At 40.3% G+C, this 20,272-nt stretch overlaps 1 long non-coding RNA gene across 1 annotated transcript in view; it reads left to right on the forward strand.

The window, feature by feature from the left end:
• Positions 1-213: 213 nt before the first annotated feature.
• Positions 214-20,272, forward strand: part of LOC111173398 (uncharacterized) — a 45,748-nt gene continuing 25,689 nt past the window's right edge. The window contains exons 1-3 of the long non-coding RNA XR_016391147.1: positions 214-1,307; positions 6,829-6,890; positions 19,786-19,944. This is a non-coding gene — a long non-coding RNA (uncharacterized LOC111173398). The remainder of the gene's footprint in view (positions 1,308-6,828; positions 6,891-19,785; positions 19,945-20,272) is intronic.

The raw sequence follows: 20,272 nt of genomic DNA on the forward strand, positions 1-20,272 counted from the left end.
GTACGAAATTACAGAGTTAATAAATGGCAAAGCTGGGTCTCAACCCACCATCCAGCTTTCTCCTCAACAAGAACACATTTTTTGAAAAAGCAATTTGTGGTCACCTGTAATTGTTCACCTCCCACCTGCCATTCGCTCTTCAGCCCATTTCTCTCTGACATTCCCCACTCGGGAACTGGAGCGTTTCTGCTTTCAGCGGGATGGGGTGGGGACTGTAGTTTCCCACGCATTACATTTATTAATCATGTCATATCACATATATTAACTACATATATCAAGGGTGTCAGTCAAGAGGTGCATTAGGAAGGTTATTTCCCCTTAAATACAGGCATTCCTCCAGGATTCTGTCTTCAGAGCACATTAACAATTACTAGTTGAAAGATCATGAAAACAGGGATCCCAGGCCCAACCGAAACAAAGTACGAAACTATAACTAGGCGCAATTTTTCAAGAAACGCGCGTGGATTTCCAGGGTAAAATATCTGACTTGCAGCCTCCTCTACAGTCTACTAATTTCCCATGAAATGCACAGTCTACTAATTTCCCATGAAATGCCTGCGAAGACATAAAGAAAAGAAGGAAAAAACCCCACCACTCCAATAAAACCCAGGACTGTCAGCCTGTCCCGCGCCCTGGGAAGGACGTTGGACAACTCCAAGGACAAGCTGACTGCAAGGACCAGCGCAAGGCGTGACCACCTGTGCAGGTGCCTGAAAGACCCCTCTCCCGGTTCAGAAAAGCTAAGCCCGTGCACACCCGATATCTAGGCAGCTGCACATCAGAAATCTGCTGCAGACCTGCTGCTTTCTTGAGACAGAAAGAAAGTAAGCAACTCCTAACGGCCTCCCAAGCAGCCCACAAACTCCGCCCACCTTTAACTTTTCTTGGACTCGAAGAGACGCTGTCACGAAACGCCCCAGCAGGAAGTAGAGGGGCGAGGGCGGCAGCACGATGCAGTCTGGGAGTTGTAGTCCATGCTCAGAATGCGCAGGCGCAGGGGTGGAGGCGGGCGCCCAGGAGCAGAGCCCCACGGGAACTGTAGTTTCTCCTGCATTACGTAGACTAAGAGTGTCAGAAGGTCAGACGGTGCCGTTCTGAGAGTTCTCATTTCAGAGAGCGAGGGTGCCCTCAGCGAATGCCCGACGGACAGGGAGACTTGGCTTGGCAACTGTGCGTGTCGTCTTCCGTTCGACAGTAGATCTCAGATGGGTTGAGACAGCCCCCAAGTGGACTGAGTGGGGCGAAGGACAAGCCACCAAATCTGCAAACAGGACTGTGGAACTGTGAGAAAATAGTGTAGAATTAAGGTAAGAAGCCGTCCCAAAGAGAGAAAAAACGGACTTCAGTATCATTCACCTCATGAATCAGAAGAACATTTTTGAGAAATTTTGGCCTCTTCGAAAAGGATACCAAAAAAATTATGTATATAACATGCAGGCTAGTGAAAGTATGGCACATGGAAAAATATGCAGCAAAATGTAAACATTCATTTTTTATTTATTTATTTTTTTTGGTACGCGGGCCTCTCACGGTTGCGGCCTCTCCCGTTGCGGAGCACAGGCTCCGGACGCGCAGGCGCAGGCTCCGGACGCGCAGGCTCAGCGGCCATGGCTCACGGGCCCAGCCGCTCCGTGGCATGTGGGATCTTCCCGGACCGGGGCACGAACCCGTGTCCCCTGCATCGGCAGGCGGACTCTTAACCACTGCACCACCAGGGAAGCCCTAACATTCATTTTTTAAAATGAGGGATTACTTTTTTTTTTTTTTAACACTATGTATTTTCTGAATTGTTTACAAGGACTAAGTATTCGTTTTTTGGTATAAAATACTTAAAATATGAAGAGAAGTATATAGAGCAATTTTTAATCCCCCTGGAATCTACCACAAAGCTTTGTCTTACTTACTTTAGGTCCTCCCTCCCTCCCTCCCTCCCTTTCTTTCTTCCTTCCTTCCTTCCTTCCTTTTTTACTCCTGCCCTCCCTCTTTCTTTCCTAAATTCTGAAAGAAAAAAATTACGGGGGGTCAGGAGGGAGGAACGCTACAAATAGAGATGTCCCTTATTTAGTCCTTTCTCTTCTGCGGAGAAATACACACACACACACACACACACACACATTCTGAAGAGTTTTTATGTATATGTGTATATATCAACATACAAGTGTGTGTATATTGTATGTTTTTCAGATAATGGTATCATACATACTGTACGAATCATTATGTAATTTGCTTTTCTCACTATGCTGCATCCTGTTTTTCTTTTTTTTAGGTTTATCAAAAAACAGAATACATATAATTCTAATTCATTTATTTTAACTTCTATAGGCTATTGCATTGTGTGACAATGACACAATTTATCTAATCTGATAAGGGATATTTACTCTGTCCCAAATATTTTGCTCTTATAAACAATACTGTTATACAGCTTCTTAAGAAAATGTGCAAAAATTTCTCTAGGGCATTTACCTGTGAAATTGCCAGGTCTTGGGAGTATACCTGCTTTTAGCTTCACCGGATGCTGCCAGAATGCTCTACAAAGTATTTGAACTGCTTTTCACTCCACCAAAATGGACTGTGAATCTCCTCTGATCCACATTCTTGCCATAACTGAGTGTTGTCATAACGTCTTCTTTGTTAGCCTGATAGACTTACAGTAGTATCTGGTTATTATTTTAATTAAAATTTACTTGATTTTGTCAGAATTTTAAAATTTTGAAAATGGGGCTCTTGTTCATTTTCTCCTTTGGTTCATCTAGGTATGGTAATTTTCTACAAGAAACATATTATTTATGTAGTAAAGTAATCTATTTTAGATTTACATTGTGTTTAGATAATGGTGTCTTTCTCTTTATTCTAAGTTTTCCATAATACTTTATATTATTTCTATATTTTAATTATTTTAAATTTTATTACAGTACTTCTCAATATCTTTCTTTATGCATGCCAAGGACTGAGCAACATTTCCCTGATAGTGTAGAGGGCACCATATTTCTAATGAGTTCTGCTTAAGGCTGTCTTAAGTTTTTAGCTGTTATAGCAACAAACACAGAGCACTGTGTATTGTGTACTCTTTAGTCAGAGTATGTGTATGTATTAAACCTGTAGCCCACAGAAAGCTCCTGATCGTTTTCTCCTGAATGGCTTCTCACCAGAAACTAGCTTTTCCTATTTTTGATTACTTTCAATATTCCTAATTATTTATTATTTTGTTGTCTTTTTCTTTGCCCATTTACATCTAAGCCAGTTCATTGTTCTACTCATTTTTTTTCCAGGCATTGACTTTGTATCTTGCTGTCATACATAACATTTTTAGGGATCAGGTTTATTGAGATATAATTTACACATAGTCAGATTCACCCTTCTTAGTATCAGTTCTATAAGTTTTGACAAACACATATAGTGATGTATCCACCACCACAATGAAGACAGATCCATCACCCCCAAAATATTCCTTCGTGCCTCTTTCTAGACAACTGCTCCAACCTGAAGCCCTGGCAACCACTTAAAGGCTTTCTGTCCCTGTAGTTTTGCCTTTCTTTGAGTCTGTGATTGTGTTTGCCTGCTCTGTTTGCTGTAACAAAATATCACAGACCTGGTAGCTTAAATAACAGACATTTATTATTATTATTATTTTAAATTAATTTTATTTATTTATTTATTTATGGCTGCGTTGGGTCTTCATTGCTGCATGCGGGCTTTCTCTAGTTGCGGTGAGCGGGGGCAACTCTTTGTTGCGGTGTGCGGGCTTCTCATTGCAGTGTCTTCTCTTGTTGCAGAGCACGGGCTCTAGGTGCGTGGGCTTCAGTAGTTGCAACACGTGGGCTCAGCAGTTGTGGCTCACGGGCTTAGTTGCTCCGTGGCGTGTGGGATCTTCCCAGGCCTGGGATGGAACCCGTGTCCCCTGCATTAGCAGGCGGATTCTCAACCACTGTGCCACCAGGGAAGTCCTAACAGACATTTATTTCTCACCATGCTGGAGCCTGGGAAGTCCAAGATCAAGGTGCCAGCAGATCTGGTTCCTGGTACGAGCCTGCTTCCTCACTTACAGCCATCTGCCTTCTCACTATGAGAGTTCTGGTCTCTCTTCCTCTTCTTATAAGGACACTAATCCCATCATGGAGGTTCCACCTTCATGACCTCATCTAAACCTAATTTCCTCTCAAAGGCCTCACCTCCAAATGCCATCGAATTTGGGGTTCAGGTTTCAACATAATCAATTTGGGGATGGGGGATATGAACCTTCAGCTCACAACAGTGATACGAGCGGAATTATACATTACATAGCCTTTTGGGTGTTGGCAAAATGCATTTGAGATTCAATGATGTTGTTGTGTCAATAGATTTTTTATTGCCGAGTAGCATCCCCAATACATAGATGTTCTGTAATTTGTTCGTATACTCATCAGTTGAAGGAAATTTGGGGTTGTTTACAGTTTGGGGCAAATACACATCAAGCTGCTATAACCATTTGTATAGAGGTTTTTGGGTGAAGATTAGCTTTTATTTCTCTTGGGTAGTTACACAAGAGTGGGTTTGTCATGTCGTATTTTATTTTATTTTCAGAAAAGTGTAAATTTATTCACTGCCGCATTATTCACAATGCAGAAAATAAGAAACAATCCAAGTGTTCATCCATAGGGAATAAATAAACTGTGGTACCATCATACAATGGAGTACTTTTCAGCAATTCAATGAGGGAGCTCTCTGTATACCTATATTGGAAAGCTCTTCAGTATACCATTTGAGATTTAAAAAGAAAAGGCAATGTCCAATTGTGTATGCTACCTTTTCCATAATAGAAAGTAAAAGTCAGAACATATATTCATACTTGCTTATTTTTGCTTAATAAAGCAAAGCCATGTCATAAAGTGTATGTTTAGGACTTCCCTGGTGGCGCAGTGGTTGGGAGCCCGCGTGCCGATGCAGGGGACACGGGTTCGTGCCCTGGTCTGGGAGGATCCCACATGCCGCAGAGCGGCTGGGCCCGTGAGCCATGGCCGTTGAGCCTGCGCGTCCGGAGCCTGTGCTCCACAACAGGAGGGGCCACAACAGTGAGAGGCTCGCGTACCGCAAAAAAAAAAAAAAAAAAAAAAGTGTATGTTTAACTTGATAAATTGCCAAACTATTAAGATGGATCAGTCAGATTTTTCCTTCTTTAGCCTGTCCTGTAAATGTTTGTGCTTCCTAGTATTTCCTCCTTGGATTTCTTCTCTTGCTACTCTTTGCTCTCCCCTTGGACAGTCTCAACCACTCCCTTGGATTGTGCTAACCATGGATGAACCTTATTCAATAGCTCCAGCCCTGATTTTCTTGCTTGTATATCCACCTACCTTCAGAATACCTATCTCCACATTTCTACAGCCTTGACCAGTTTGTCCAAATGAGCTGGCTAACACTATGACCATCACCGCTGTGCTCTCCTCTGTGGCTGACCTCAGTCATGAAAACCAGTCATTGAAGCCAATAATCCAGGAAATGTTCTAAGCTTCTCTCTTTCACAATTCACATTCATTAAGTTCTATAAATTTCCACTGCTTAAATAGGTCTAGATACTCTCCCTTCCTTTTCATTTTCCCACCATTATTGCCTCAGCTCAGAACCTTGCCTATATTACTGCACTAGCCCATTTAACTGACTTCTCTGCTTTATACAACCTCAAATGCTAAACAAATCCTTGCCCAAGTGTGTCTCTAACCTGCCTGCATCTCCAGCTACCTCTTCCACTTATGCCTACCTCATTCCCTATGTCCCAGTTGCACTAAACTATTAGAAGTTCTTTGGAAAAATTATGTTGTTCATCATATGACATATTCCGTGTCATTGTACATGCTGGCTAAGGGATAAGGTTATAAATCAGAGAATTTGGATGAAACCTAGTAAATTCAGAGAAGAGAAATTTGGAAATTTTTGAAATTTAAAACAAATAAGGAGTCCAGTTAGAGCCTCTGGCTTGTGATTTTTATTTCTTTAATTATTTAATATATGGATACTCTCTGCACTCTCACTGGAAGGGTGTATTGGGGCTGTCTTCAAGGAAAATTGTCGTATTAAAATTATAGTCTTCAACGCAGATATTCAGCTTCTTGTTATTTATCCTAGAGAAACACTTGTACTTATGCATAAAGGGGCATGTACAAGGATTTTCATTGCTTCTTAGTTGTAATTGTGGAAGATTGAAAACAACCTAAAAATTGGCAATAGGAGAATAATTAAACTATGGTGCATCTATAGAATGAAATGTGTTGCAGTAATTAAAGATAACATGTTAAATCTGACATAAAAAGCTCTCAAGGGTATACAATTTAGTGGGAGGGAGGAGAGAAGTAAGCTGTGGGATAAAATACATGGTATGATATGGTTTATGGCATTTTAAAAGGTCTAGAAGAATCATTTAAGACCAATGACAGTATTTACCTCCAGAGAGAGGATTGGGATTGGGGTAGTGATCAAAACAGATTTTGCTTAGTCTTGTGGTTTTTCTAACTGGCGTGTTGTCTTAATGTATTATTACTCACATTTTTTTTTAATTTATAAAATAAAAAAGCATGAAGAAAAGAGGGCAAGGCATTCAGACAGGTTTGGCACAAAAGGAGAAATGTAAATAGCAAAAAAAAAAGTTCCAAAAATGTTTTGAAGAAAATTTATCAAGAATCAGTGATAGCTCTGTTTGGATGATGAAGCTATGAATAATTCATTTTTGGCTTTCTACTCTTTCTACCCAGCTATATTTTTCAATCTTTTTAAATAATGGAAATACATAGATATTTTTAAAGGGCTAAGAAATGGCTGGAAAATCCTAACTACATCCACCTTTAATTCTCACTCTGCCAGGTGCCATTTGGCATATGAGGAAGTTTCTGATGAAAAACTCCCATGGAAAAGTGATATTTGAGGTGAGTGGCCCTCTCCTGTTGTCATGTGACAGACCAACACACTGATATGCTAGAGACCAACTCCCCCCTTCAAAAAAGCCCTGACTTGTGGCATTTGCTGATTTCCGCAGTGTTATTTATGCTTTGAAATGTGACACCCCCAAAATATATGTTGAAGTCCTAACCCTCAGTACAGTACTTCAGAATGTGACCTTGTTTGGAAATAGGGTCATTGTAGATGTAATTAGTTAAGATGAGGTCATACTGAGAGGGCACTTAATCCAATATTACTGGTGTCCTTATAAGAAGAGGCACAGAGACAAAGACACACAGGGAGAATGCCAGCGACCACAGAGGTGCAGATTGGAGAGATGCATCTACAAGCCAAAGAACACCAAAGGTTGACAGCCACCACTGGAAGCAGTGAAGAAGCAGAGAAGAATTCCACCCAGCATCTCAGAGGGCACAGAGCCCAGGTGACACCTTGATTCCAGACTTCTGGCCTCCAGAACTATAAGGGAATACAGTACATTTAAATCACTATATTATCCTTTATAATATCAGTTGCATTATTATATTGGTTAAGAAAATAATTTATAGTGCTTACTAAATAACTAATAAACACATAATAATAGTTAACTCTCAATTATGGTACTTTGTGTTAATTTTTAAGGCAGCCCTAGGAAACGAATACACCTGCTATAAATACTGCTGTCATGGCCAACTGACATGACTTCACTGAATGCAGAGTTAAAAGGGCTGTCCACAAACAATTCTCATGAGCCAGTATAAGCTGTACCACTGAACAGCTGATTTCGGGCTCATCTAAGCCATAGAGAGTTCCAAGTGTGTTCAGAGAAGAATTTGACATAGGTTCAACCAAGAACTTTCAGTATAGAAGTATCATCAGTGGACATTGTCTTATGTGGTATGCACTTTTAAAATCTCCATGTTGGGTTCAAGATGTACATTAACCTATTTCAATTCTGGAGAAGCAAGTAAGAACATGAATGTGAAACTACCTGATAACCATTCAGGTAGCAATGACAACATGAGGATATATAGGTCAAGTTACCCACTTGAGACTAGTTCCTGTGTAATTCTCATTTTTTTTCTTTTTGGGTTTATTTGAGGGGGTTGTTTTTAATTTTTGTTTCTTTCCTATGTTATTCTGACTGTTTCAGTTAGGAGTTTTAAAACTGCTTAGCGCTGATATATCCTGGATCAAGACACACACACACACACACACACACACACAGAGTGATTGATAATGGACACATAGGGGAGTGTCAGGCAGTTGTCACCAAAACGTACTCATCAACTTATCAGTGAATTTGACAGAGGAGATGACGTTCACTCAGTGATACTATGTGTGACAGAATTAAAAGATTAAGAAGAAAATGAGAATCACTTTACAGTCATTTCTGGCTTTTCTGTCAAGATTAAAACTGCTGAGATTTACGGAACCTCCTTCCAAGGTCAAGGTCCAGAGGAGGAGCTGCGGGCTGTGGGAGCTGGAACAGGACCAATGATGAGCACTTCAGATGCAAAGACAGAATGGCTTCGTATAGACCGCATTCCTGGATGCCATTTCCTCATGTAGCTTCCTGGTTCCAGCAAGATGATAAGCAGGACTTCCCTGGTGGCGCAGTGGTTAAGAATCTGCCTGCCATTGCAGGGGACACGGGTTCGAGCCCTGGTCTGGGAGGATCCCATATGCCGTGGAGCAGCTGGGCCCGCGTGCCACAACTACGGAGCCTGCGCTCTAGAGCCCATGAGACACAGCTACTGGGCCTGTGTGCTGCAACTGCTGAAGCCCGTGTGCCTGGAGCCTGTGCTCTGCAACAAGAGAAGCCACCACAACAAGGAGCCTGCGCACCACAATGAAGAAAGCCTGTGCACAGCAACGAAGACCCAACACAGCCAAAAATAAATTAAAAAAAAAAACAAAACGATGATAAGCAAATAGTAGAGAACCTTTCGACTTCACATTTGGCTAAGCCCCTCCTCTTTGTGGAACATATTAGATCTACCTTGATGTTTTTAAAAAAATACCCATCCCCAGCTAACTGTTTCCTGGAAAGAAATGAAGAAAAAAGAGAAGAAAAGAGAGAGAAAAAGAAAGAAAGGAAGAAAGAAAAAAAGGAAAGAAGAAAGGAAAGAAACGAGGGAGGAAGGAAAAAAAAATGGCTTGGCTTATAGAATAAGATCTCTCCTCCAGAGAGCTTAAAATAGGAATTACCAAAAAAAGCAACTTTTTGGCATGACAAAGACCATTGGTGGCAGTTGGAAAGAATATAAATTTGGAATCTACATCCGTTGAGTGTTAGTTCTTCTTCCTTACCAGTGTCTTTCAAATAACTTTCAAAATAAAATCTTATTTTGGCAAAAGAAAAAAAAAAAAAGAATCTCACTACCACCTTGCCATACACATAATCATTAAAATCTTTATTAAGTGCTGTGTTTCTCTTCAGAATAAGTTGCCAGACTAAAGGAATTATACAGACACAGCGCCACAGTTCTTGAAGCTAACAAACTCAAGTTTCCTTCTTAGGAAAGGATAAGGAGAGCTCATCATATTTACCCATTGGGCTGCTTCCCTTCTCGCTTTAAACCCTTAAACAGTTTTTCAGGGTAATGTCCACTCCTTCAAGAGGAATCCCAGAGCCTTTGGGAGCAGCGTCCAGCACACACACTTACTCTCCCATCTGTAATCTTCCACTTCCTGTTTCCCATCCTCCTCCCTCCAGCCGTATGGGATGCTATGCTGTTTCTTTCTTTCTTTCTTTTTTTTAATATTTATTTGTTTATTTGGCTGTGTCGAGCCTTAGTTGCAGCACAGGGGATCTTCGCTGCGGCACGCAGGCTCTCTGGTTGTGGCATGCGGGCTCTAGAGCGCACAGGCTTAGTTTCCCCGCGCCATGTGGGATCTTAGTTCCGGATCAAGGATCGAACCCGTGTCCCCTGCATTGGAAGGCGGATTCTTAACTACTGGATCACCAGGGAAGTGCCACTATGCTGCTTCTTGAAGGCGCTCTGTTCCTGCACCTGTCTCCTTGGTCCAGAGCACTCCCCCTCCCTGGACTGCTCTCCCCACCCCACTCATTACCTACCCACCCTCCAAGTCAGTCCAGAACCCTTGCCTTTTCTGCCAGGACTTCCCCTGCCCCTCAGTCCTTCTCTACCACATTATACTTGGTCATTACCTCTACTATACCATTTATCAATTTTGATTATAATCATTTATATTTCTCCCTTCCAGGAGAGATAAGCCTCTTAAACGCAGAGACAATTTTGTTTTTCTCTTTGTCTCCCCAGGGCTTGGCACATAGTAGATGTTTAAATACTACTGAATGAAAACCAGTAATTTATAAAGTGCTTGGCTATTTACAAAATGTTTTTCAAGTGCATTATTTCTATTACTATTCTAGAAGTGGCTCCATTTTTACCTGTTATTAGCCGTTATCATCAGCCCAATTATTTTGCAAATGAGGACACTAAGGTTCACAGAGGGTAAGGAACTTGGCTTAAGATATTCAGCTGTTATATGGTCAGGCTGGGCTACAAAGCTTGAATCTACTGACCAGAAAGCAGAGAGACAGGTACAGGAAGAATAGAAACCTCAGCAGACTATCAAGTTCATCAGATCTTTTTTACTGAACAGTATGACAAGGGAGCTAGGAGGCTGGGTATTTAAGACTCACTAGTTTTAAGATTTTAACCATGCTGGACCTCAGTTTTCTCCTCTATAAAATGACAGGATTGTACTATATAAGTAATTCTCAATTATCTTATATTTCATGTCCACTAATCTTTCTAATCCAGAGATTCCCAAGCTTTCCCGGTTCCTGGTGCCCCCGGGCCAAAAGAAATACCTGAACAATTCTCTTTATTAAGTAATGTGGTCTAAACAACTTAGTAGTAGTTGGCGTGGTATCCAACCATTGTCTGTGCCCCTCAAAAACTTAAAATAACCCACAGTGCCTCTGTAAGTTTGCTTGTCACACTAGGGTGGTTCAGCACACAATTTAAGAATCACAGTTTTAATCAAAGAAACTCAGCTCTACTCTGATAGAAATAAAAAGTCTCTTTTTTAGAGAAAAATGCTTATATCATAGTTATTTACACAAGTTTTAAACACATGATCATTATAATGGCATTATTGAAGGTATATTTTAACACCAGAGTTTTAAAACACAGATAATTCTGTTAATCTGAAACATAGCAAAATGTTGCTGGGAATATGGTTTACTGATATCATCATCATAAAGCACAAAATAAATTCTGGTAAAATATTATTAGAATTATTGTAGCTCTGACTAACACATAAAAATAACCATTCTATTAGAAGTTAAATGATAGTAATACTATTGACATTCACTTTTACAGCTATCATTATAAACTTCAAAGATAAAAAAATAAATCCATCACCAGGAAACATATAATGATTATTGAACCTTATTGTTGAGAAGCCTGTAGTTGCATTTTGCTGAATAGCATCTCAGTTCTTGGAATAAAGTTTTAAACAGCAACTGGAAGAACAGCTTTAAGTTAAAAATGTTTTATTTTTAGAGTTGTCATGGTGTAGAAGTTATTCTCACATAGCTAAGTTGCTGGAAAGAGTCCAAGTTTTGTGAAAGTTTTTCATTAAGTGTTTCATGTTGTCCCTGCTTTACACCCAAACAATTGCAAACTCTTCATAAGCTGTTGTAATACTGGTTTAGCTGATAAATTAAGAAAATCCCCCTTCTTTGAAATCCTAAGCCACAAAACATGTGTTACATTGCTAATAAGGAGGAGTGGACAGAGATGGGCCACCCAAAGGTTCTCCTATTCCTGCATGATCTGCAAGGAGAAAACAGCAATTTAATTGTAATTCTTGCTTATCCGGGTAAACAGTTACCACCAATACAAGGTACCCAACTGCACAGAGATGGAGCCTAGAGCAGCAGGAGGTGGTACATAAAAACACAGGTACTCCAGGAAACTGGGGGAGGGGCAGGACAATAATTAATAGCTGTCAGGTGTGGTTTGCAGGATGTAGGATGTGGCTGGTGGGCTAGAGGAAGAGAATTAGAAGAAATGATGCTCATCCAAGGTTTTTTTTTTTTTTTTTTTTTTGCGGTACGCGGGCCTCTCACTGTTGTGGCTTCTCCCGTTGTGGAGCACAGGCTCTGGACGCGCAGGCTCAGCGGCCATGGCTCACGGTAGCCGCTCCGCGGCATGTGGGATCTTCCCGGACCAGGGCACGGACCCGTGTCCCCTGCATTGGCAGGCGGGCTCTCAACCACTGCGCCACCAGGGAAGCCCTAGCTTTAATTTTTAAATAGTTTTAATTAATTTTGATTTTACTTTAATTAATTTTTAAAAGCTTTAATTTTAAAAAAAGCTTTTAGTTTCTTATTGTGGAGATATATATGTATATATATAACAAAATATACCATTTTAACCATTCTTAAGTGTAGAATTCAGTGGCATTAAGTACATTCACATTGTTGTACACTCATTACCACCATCCATCTCCAGAGTGTTTTCATCTTCCCAAACTGAAACTCTGCACCCATTAAACAACCCTCTGTTACCCTCTCCACTCCCACCCCAGCCCCTTGCAACCACCACTGTACTGTCTGCCTCTGTGAATTTGACTATTCTAAGTACCTCATGTAAGTGTAATTGTACAATATTTGTCCTTTTGTGTCAGACTTCTTCATTTAGCATAATGTCGAGGTTCACCCATATTATAGACATGTCAGAATTTCCTTACTTTCTAAGGCTAAATAATATTCCACTGCATGCATATATCACATTTTATTTGTCCATTCATCTGTCACTGGACGCTTGGGTGCTTCCACCTTTAGGTTATTGGGAATAACGCCGCTATGAACATGGATTTACAAATATCTGTTTAAGTCCCTGCTTTCAGTTCCTTTGGGTAAATATCCAGAAGTGGAATTGTTGGCTCATACGGTAATTCTACGTTTCTTTTTTCTTTGTCTTTTCTTTTTTCTTTTTTTTTCAGGAACTGCTGTATCATTTTCCACAATAGCTGCACCATTTTACATCTGTAGCAGCAATGCATGTGTTCTAATTTCACCACATCCTTGCCAACACTTGTTATTTTCTGGGTTTTGTTTGTTTTAATAATAGCTATCCCAATGGGTATAAAGTGTTGTCTCATTATGATTTTGACTTGCGTTTCCCTAAGAGCTACTGATGCTAAGCATCTTTTCATGTGCTTCTTGGCCAGTTGCATACCTTCTTTGGAGAAATAGCTATTCAAGTTCTTTACCTATTTTATTTTATTTATTTATTTATTTATGTTTGGCTGCGTTGGGTCTTCGTTGCTACGCACGGGACTTCTCTAGTCGCGGAGAGCAGGGGCTGCTCTTCATTTCGGTGCATGGGCTTCTCATTGTGGTGGCCTCTCCCGCTGCGGAGCACAGGCTGTAAGCACATGGGCTTCAGTAGTTGTGGCACGCAGGCTCAGTAGCTGTGGCTCACGGGCTTAGTTGCTCCACGGCATGTGGGATCTTTCCGGACCAGGGCTCGAACCTGTGTCCCCTGCATTGGCAGTCAGATTCCCAACTACTGCACCACCAGGGAAGCCCCTTTACCCATTTTTGAATTGTTTTTGTTGTTGTTACAGTCATTGAGTTGTAGGAGTTCTTTAAGTATTCTGGATATTAATCTCTTATCAGATATATGATTCACAAATAATTTCTCCCATTCCATGGGTTCCCTTTTCACTGTTGATAGTGTCCTTTGATGCACAAAAGTTTTTGATTTTGATGAAATCCAATTTACCTATTTTTGTTTTGTTACCTGTGCTTTTGGTGTCAGAAAATTTTTAGTTTTTAATTTAAAAACATCATGTCTCCTGCCTCATAGTTACCACTGGACCAGGTCTTTTTTTGCTAGGATTCTGTCGGAGGTAAATGCATTTTGAAGTAGAGAACATGGATAATTGCACACTTGGAATGGAAAACTAAGGTAATTATGTTCCAGATGCAAACAGAGAGGGTTCACCAATCCATCCTGGAAGTCTTTTGTCAGAATTGCCTAAATAGTGCAGGGGTGGAGTTTAGGACACAAGGCCTTTGGGGACCAAGCAGACAAGGCGTGGAGATGAGCTGGAGATAAGATAGAATGAAATAAGAATATGAAGAAGCCCTTTGTTTAGAAGGTTGGGAAGGGGGCAGCTTCACTTTGCTGAGGGATACAAGGTGTTAATCACACTCTGGTGGAAGACCCCTGCTTATTCTAACACAGAGAGAAGGGTTTGGCCTCTTCCCCAAATTCAGTTGTATTAAGGTGTGAACCCTCAGTGATATTGTAGGCTCATTTTAGACTATAGGACAATGGATTGCCATTACTCATTTCAACCTGCTCTCCTAAGAAATTCAAACTTACATTCAACTTGGTTTACCCTTTGCTTTCTAGAAGAAGTTGCTCTGGGTGTGAAAGTTCAAGGCAAAAGTTCATACCTTCCTACCAACTCAGGAGATCCGACAGAAGTCTTGCCCTCTGAGGGGCCCAGTCCAGAGCAAGGCCTAGTCCTTGGGCTGAATCAGCTGAATATCCTCCTGGATATATCCTTTCCCTTCCTCAAGACATTGACTCCGAATAGACACTCAAAGCTAGATCTCCCCTCAGGGTCTGTCTGGTCCCTTCACTGCTTATCCTCCGGTTACTTCTGCTGAGACCAGACTACCCCATCCCTCTGCTGACTCTGGAGAATTGAAAGCTACTCCCATGGTACATAGACTTCTTGCTACTTCACAAACACACAGCCTCACCTGGGACAGGATGCAGCAGGAAAGTTAACGGTGGTCATTGCTTGCCTCTTAGGGTCTCTAGACAGTTTGATCATTGCCTTCCAGGACTTTATTACCTTGCAGTCTCCTGGGCCAATCAGAAATATTTCCCCTGACAGGGTAATCAGCCCGGCGTGACCTACTTACTAGTTAAGTCTCCAACCTGATCAAAGGGCCTTCTGCTCAGACACCTCCTGCTCATTATTTAGAGCACAGACCTGTGTCCACTCGAGAAAGCCTGGAACCAGGAGAAAGGTGACTTCACGATCAGAGGACGCCACACTCCGTGTGATCAGCAGGTAGCAGTGATCCTGCCACATGGGCTGAAGTAGTGGCAATGGGGACACTTTGGGGATGGGGGGAGGGCCTTGGTATGAAAAGCATTTATCAGGGTGTTTAAGTGATAACAGGGAAAACTTGTAATGGGAAACTACTAAAATCAATTTATTGTAGAGCATCTGTGACTATGATTTCTCTTGGAGGACTTGGGGCCAGCCTAGTGAAACATCCAGATTTCTGGTTGGAAGATGCCACCAAATTTCCATAAATTATCCATGCACATCTTTTAGAAAGTGTTCAAAGCAAAATCTCTGACCTCCTGTCTTCTCCTGACCCCAATGTCCTGATACCATGTCTTTCCTGCCTGTATCTCTCTGATAGTTTGCCCAGAAAAACTCAATTCGTGTCCCAGTTCTATTTTAATCAGAGTCAAACCCTCTGGAGGGAAGGCAATAACTGAGCAGCTATTAGAAGTGGGGAATAGTATGAGGTTAGCCTGTTGTTGTAATGAAAAGCAAACAAGCAACAAAAGATAAAAAATAATGACATTACCTGCAAGGGCATTCACCAGGAACTTTACCTGCTACTTACAGTATTTTTAGAAGGAAAAAAGAAATAAATATGGTGCTAGAAAACCTCAGATATTTAAGTGATTTTTGCCAAAGTCACACTGTCAAAAACAAATTAAGCAGTTTGATATTAGATATTTTTTGGAAGAACGTGGAGAATGAACAAACCAGCAAAGAAAGAAATTGTTCATGGAAATTAAGTCTCCTGACTTCCAGATCAGATTCAGCTAAAAATACTCTTACTTTTATATATGCCTCATCTTCATGTCACAATCTTGATGCACCTGGAGTTTGCACACACTAATTGCTGTACCATGCTGTATGCAGGTGTATGATTCATTCATCTTTGAAAATCTTATTTACTTTTTCAAGTCAATTAGTTTCTCTGAAACATCGTGTTGCTGCCTAATAGTCAACAGTTCAGCATCATTTTTTTTTTTTCTGCTTCAAGAAATAGCAGAGAAAATGACAGTAGCAGTTTAAGGTGGGTTTTATTTCTCCATATGTAAATATATATATTGTTTGATCAAAAAATGTATTAGTATTCAGGTGAAGATTATAGTGATCTTTTTGAACATCTGTTTTATCTTGACTAGTTTTAAATTCAGGAGCAGCAATTTCATCGCAATTCAACTTGTTTCTGTTTTATTATATCATACTACGCTAATCTTAAAGGCCCCTAATAGCTTTCATTCAATTTAGACCAGAATATCACAAATCTCTAGACTGAGTAGTATAATGCCCACTATTCAAATAAAAGCAAGTTATTGTAACATAATGACACCTCCAAATGCTAAAAGCAGACCCATGGATATTAAGTTGAGGTAGAGAGACCAGTATTCCTACTTATTATTTTAGGGCAGAAATATCCCAGTTACACTGATTGCAAAGTAAAATGGAAACCATATGGTGGAGAGGGACTTGGGAACCACACAGACTGGATTATAATTCCAGCCCTTACACATAGAAACTGCATGACTTTGGGTAGATTATGAACTCCCCCAGAATTTGAATTTCCTCACCTGCAAAATGGCGATAAACATCTACACATTATGATTGATGTGGCATAAAAGAAAACTAACACAAATGCCATGGGCAGTGCCTGGTCCTTAGAGCAGGTGGCATTCAACAAAGATTAGTCCCCTTCCCACCGTTTCTTTGCCTGCACTACAACATTGGAAATATACAGCTATAAAAAGTTGTCTTGGAAGAGACTGAATTGGAAACTTGTGTTATGAAAAACAGGATTGCAAGGGTGTCAATTCTGAGGCATGAGGATTTGTGAGCATATACTTGGAGCTTTATGCCTGCAAGATACTTGTAGAGCTTTTATAGCTTTAAGAGAACAGTCTGGATGCCATCTTCTTCCTCTGCCATAGAACTTCCTTTCCTTTTCTGAGATTTGTGGACAGTACCTTGTACACCTCTAAAATAATGCAATTCTTTCCCTATTATCTGGACTATTCTAATAGTTACAAAACAGTATTTCACCAGCAGAGGCTACTACAGTTTATATAAAGGTTACAAACTGAAACTTCCTCTAAGATTATGCAATGAATTTCGGGGGGGAAAGGGAGGAAATACTTTAAGTTTAAAATTTTATAAAATAAAAAATGATTACTTGTTGCATATGTCTATCATACTATGTTATATTTATATACATTTGTTTCCTATTTTATTTATTTATTTTTAAATATTTATTTATTTATTTGGGTGCACTGGGTCTTAGTTGTGGCATGCGGGATCTTCGTTGCCTTGTGCAGAATCTTCATTGTGGCATCTTCGTTGCGGCACGTGGGATCTTTTAGTTGCGGCATGCAGGTTCTCAGTTGCAGTATGTGGGATCTAGTTCCCTGACCAGGTATCGAACCCGGACCCCCTACATTGGGAGCGCGGAGTCTTAGCCACAGGACCACCAGGGAAGTCCCCTGTTTCCTATTTTAGTGTGTAAGTTCCTTGAGGGCAGAGGCTGTCATAAGTGCATGTCATAAGTATGTCATAAGTGTGTCATAAGTGTCATGGTGCCTTGCTAAGCACAGAGTACACAGTAGGTGCTCAATAAACACTTTTAAAAATGTACTAAGAATAAATCTTGGTAGACATAAAAATACATGAGTACAATCTATTGACATGGCCAGGCCCACAAAATTCAATTTCCAGCTGTCAAAATCTTCCCCGTCTTTCAAGGCCCAGCCCAGAAGCAAAGGAACTTCTTCCCAGACTCTTCCCTAATCCTTCCACAACACCGAGAGGTAATATTCCTCACTTTTGCATTCTCATAGCGCTTCATACCTCTTCTTTTTGAACACCTGCCACTTTATGCCTCGTGTTATAATCTGTTCAATGACTTAGGTATAAATTATTATTAACTCCTGACTATCCATTATTGCATCATCCTCAAATGCCTCAGAATCCTCACCAAATGCATGTCGAATTCACCCTTTATTCAGCAGCTAACCTCTGAAATCCTAAAGTTAAAAAACAAAGTTTTAAAGTAGCTTCAGAACCCTTTTGGAAATACATATATTCATAACAAGATGAATATAGGAAAATACTGAACTTCATGTAATAGAAGGATACTACCTGGATTTGCATCTGGGCTCCATCATTTATTTGCTGCTGGATCATGGTCAAGTTACGTAGCCTCTCTGTGCCTCAGTTCCTTCATCTGTAAAATGGGGATGATAATAATACCTAACACTTATGGTTGGAGACAGTATAGGCAGAGGTCTTTGAGGAGAGCTTGTCACATAGTGAGCGCTCAGTCATTGTCATCTACTATTTAATCATCACCATCATCGTCATCATCACCATCATCGACTCAGAGAAAGATTCCTACTTTATATTCAGCTTCTCAAAAGAATACCAGATATTGGTGATGTGAAAGGAAGTGACATTGATACGATGTTTTAAAATTCTATTGTGGTAAGAACACTTAACATGAGATGTACCCTCTTAACAGATTTTTAAGTTCACAGTACAGTATTGTCGTCTATAGCACAATGATATACAGTAGATTTCTAGAACTTACATCATTTTGCATAACTGAAACAGTGCCTGTTGATTAGCTGTTGCTCATTTCCCCGTCCCTGCAGCCCCTGGCAACTACCATTCTGCTCTCTGCTTGTGTGAGTCTAACTGTTTAAAATACCTCAAATAAGTGGATCATGTAGTATTTGTCTTTCTGTAACTGGCTTATTTCCCTTAGCATAATGTCTTCAAGGTTCATCCATGTTGTCACATATTACAGGCTTTCCCTGTTTTTAAAGGCTAGAGGTATATCCATTATATGGATGTAGCATATTTTTCTTTATCCATTCATCTGTTGATAGGTATAACAGGTATTTATGTTGTTTCCAAATCTTGACCATTGTGGATAGTGCTGTAAGGAACATGGTAGGGTCAATATGTTGTCAAGATCCTGATTTAAATTCTTTTGGATAAATACTCAGAGGTGGGATTGCTGAATCACATGGGAGCTCTGTTTTTAATTTTTTGAGGAACTTCCATACTGTTTTCCATAGTGGCTGCACCATTTTGCATTCCCTCCAACTTTGTACAAGGGTTCCAGTTTCTCCACACCCTCACCAACACTTGCTATCTTTTCCTTTTTTAATAGTAGCCATCTTAACAGGCGTGAGGTGATGTCTCACTGTGGTTTTGACTTGCATTTCCCTGATAATTAGTGTGTTAAACATCTTTTCCTATACCTGTTGGCCATGTGTATGTCCTTTTTGGAGAAATGTCTATTCTGGTCTTTGCCCATTTTTGACCAGATTATCTGTTTTTTGCTATTGCATTGTATGTGTTCCTTATATATTTTGGAAATTAACCACTCTCTGATATATGGATTGCAGATATCTTCTCTGTGTTGTAGGGTGCCTTCTCACTCAGTTTTTATTTTCTGTGCTTGGCAGAACCTTTTAACCTGACGTAGTCCCATTTATTTATTTTTGCTTTTGTTGCCTATGCTTTTGGTGTGATATCCAAGAAATCACTGCCAAGACCAATGTTCTGAAGATTGTCCCCTATGTCTTCTTCTAGGAGTTTTACAGTTTCAGGTCTTACATTTAAGTCTTTTATCCACTTTGAGTTGATTTTTGAATATCGTGTAACACATGGGTCCGGCTTCTGATATGTATTTTTACATTGATAAATTGGTGCTTTACTTTGCCATTCAGTTTCTGCAGTCCCCACTTCAACCTCACAGTCCACCTTTTTTTTGTCTTCTAAAATTCCTTCTCTTCTTGTAAGGTTCATCTTTGCCTGGACAAGGCCCAGTTCCCTCTGCTTTGCCGCATTGCTTACTGACCCAGATCTGCACCGCTCCCGATGCCCTCCTGCCCTGCCTGCAGCCAGCACTGAGTCAACAAGCAAAATCTCACATGTAATATTCTGAGATTCAACCCTCAGGTAATAATTCTCCTGCATTTAGTCCTACATATCCTTTGGTTCACAGAGACATTGAGTCTAGTGCCTTGAAATGGCTGACCTAAATAATATCCCTAGATTTTTGAAGATAATATAAAGTTTATTTTAGTAACAACCGTGAGTCATCACAGAAGCTAATGAACTTGGGAATTCTATATAAAATCATCCACGCATATAAAGCCTATTTTCCAAGGTTCCTTTTTCTCAGTTCAAGGCCACAAAAATTGGAATGTGATAGAACTTGACTCCTACATTTGCCATATGTCTAAATAATATGAGTTATAAATGAAGCCAGCAAAGTGTTAAATAA

The sequence above is a fragment of the Delphinapterus leucas genome, chromosome 21 (genome assembly GCF_059928025.1).
Source record: "Delphinapterus leucas isolate spDelLeu-1000000601 "Yukka" chromosome 21, BTC_Dleu_Yukka2, whole genome shotgun sequence".
Classification (NCBI taxonomy): domain Eukaryota; kingdom Metazoa; phylum Chordata; class Mammalia; order Artiodactyla; family Monodontidae; genus Delphinapterus; species Delphinapterus leucas.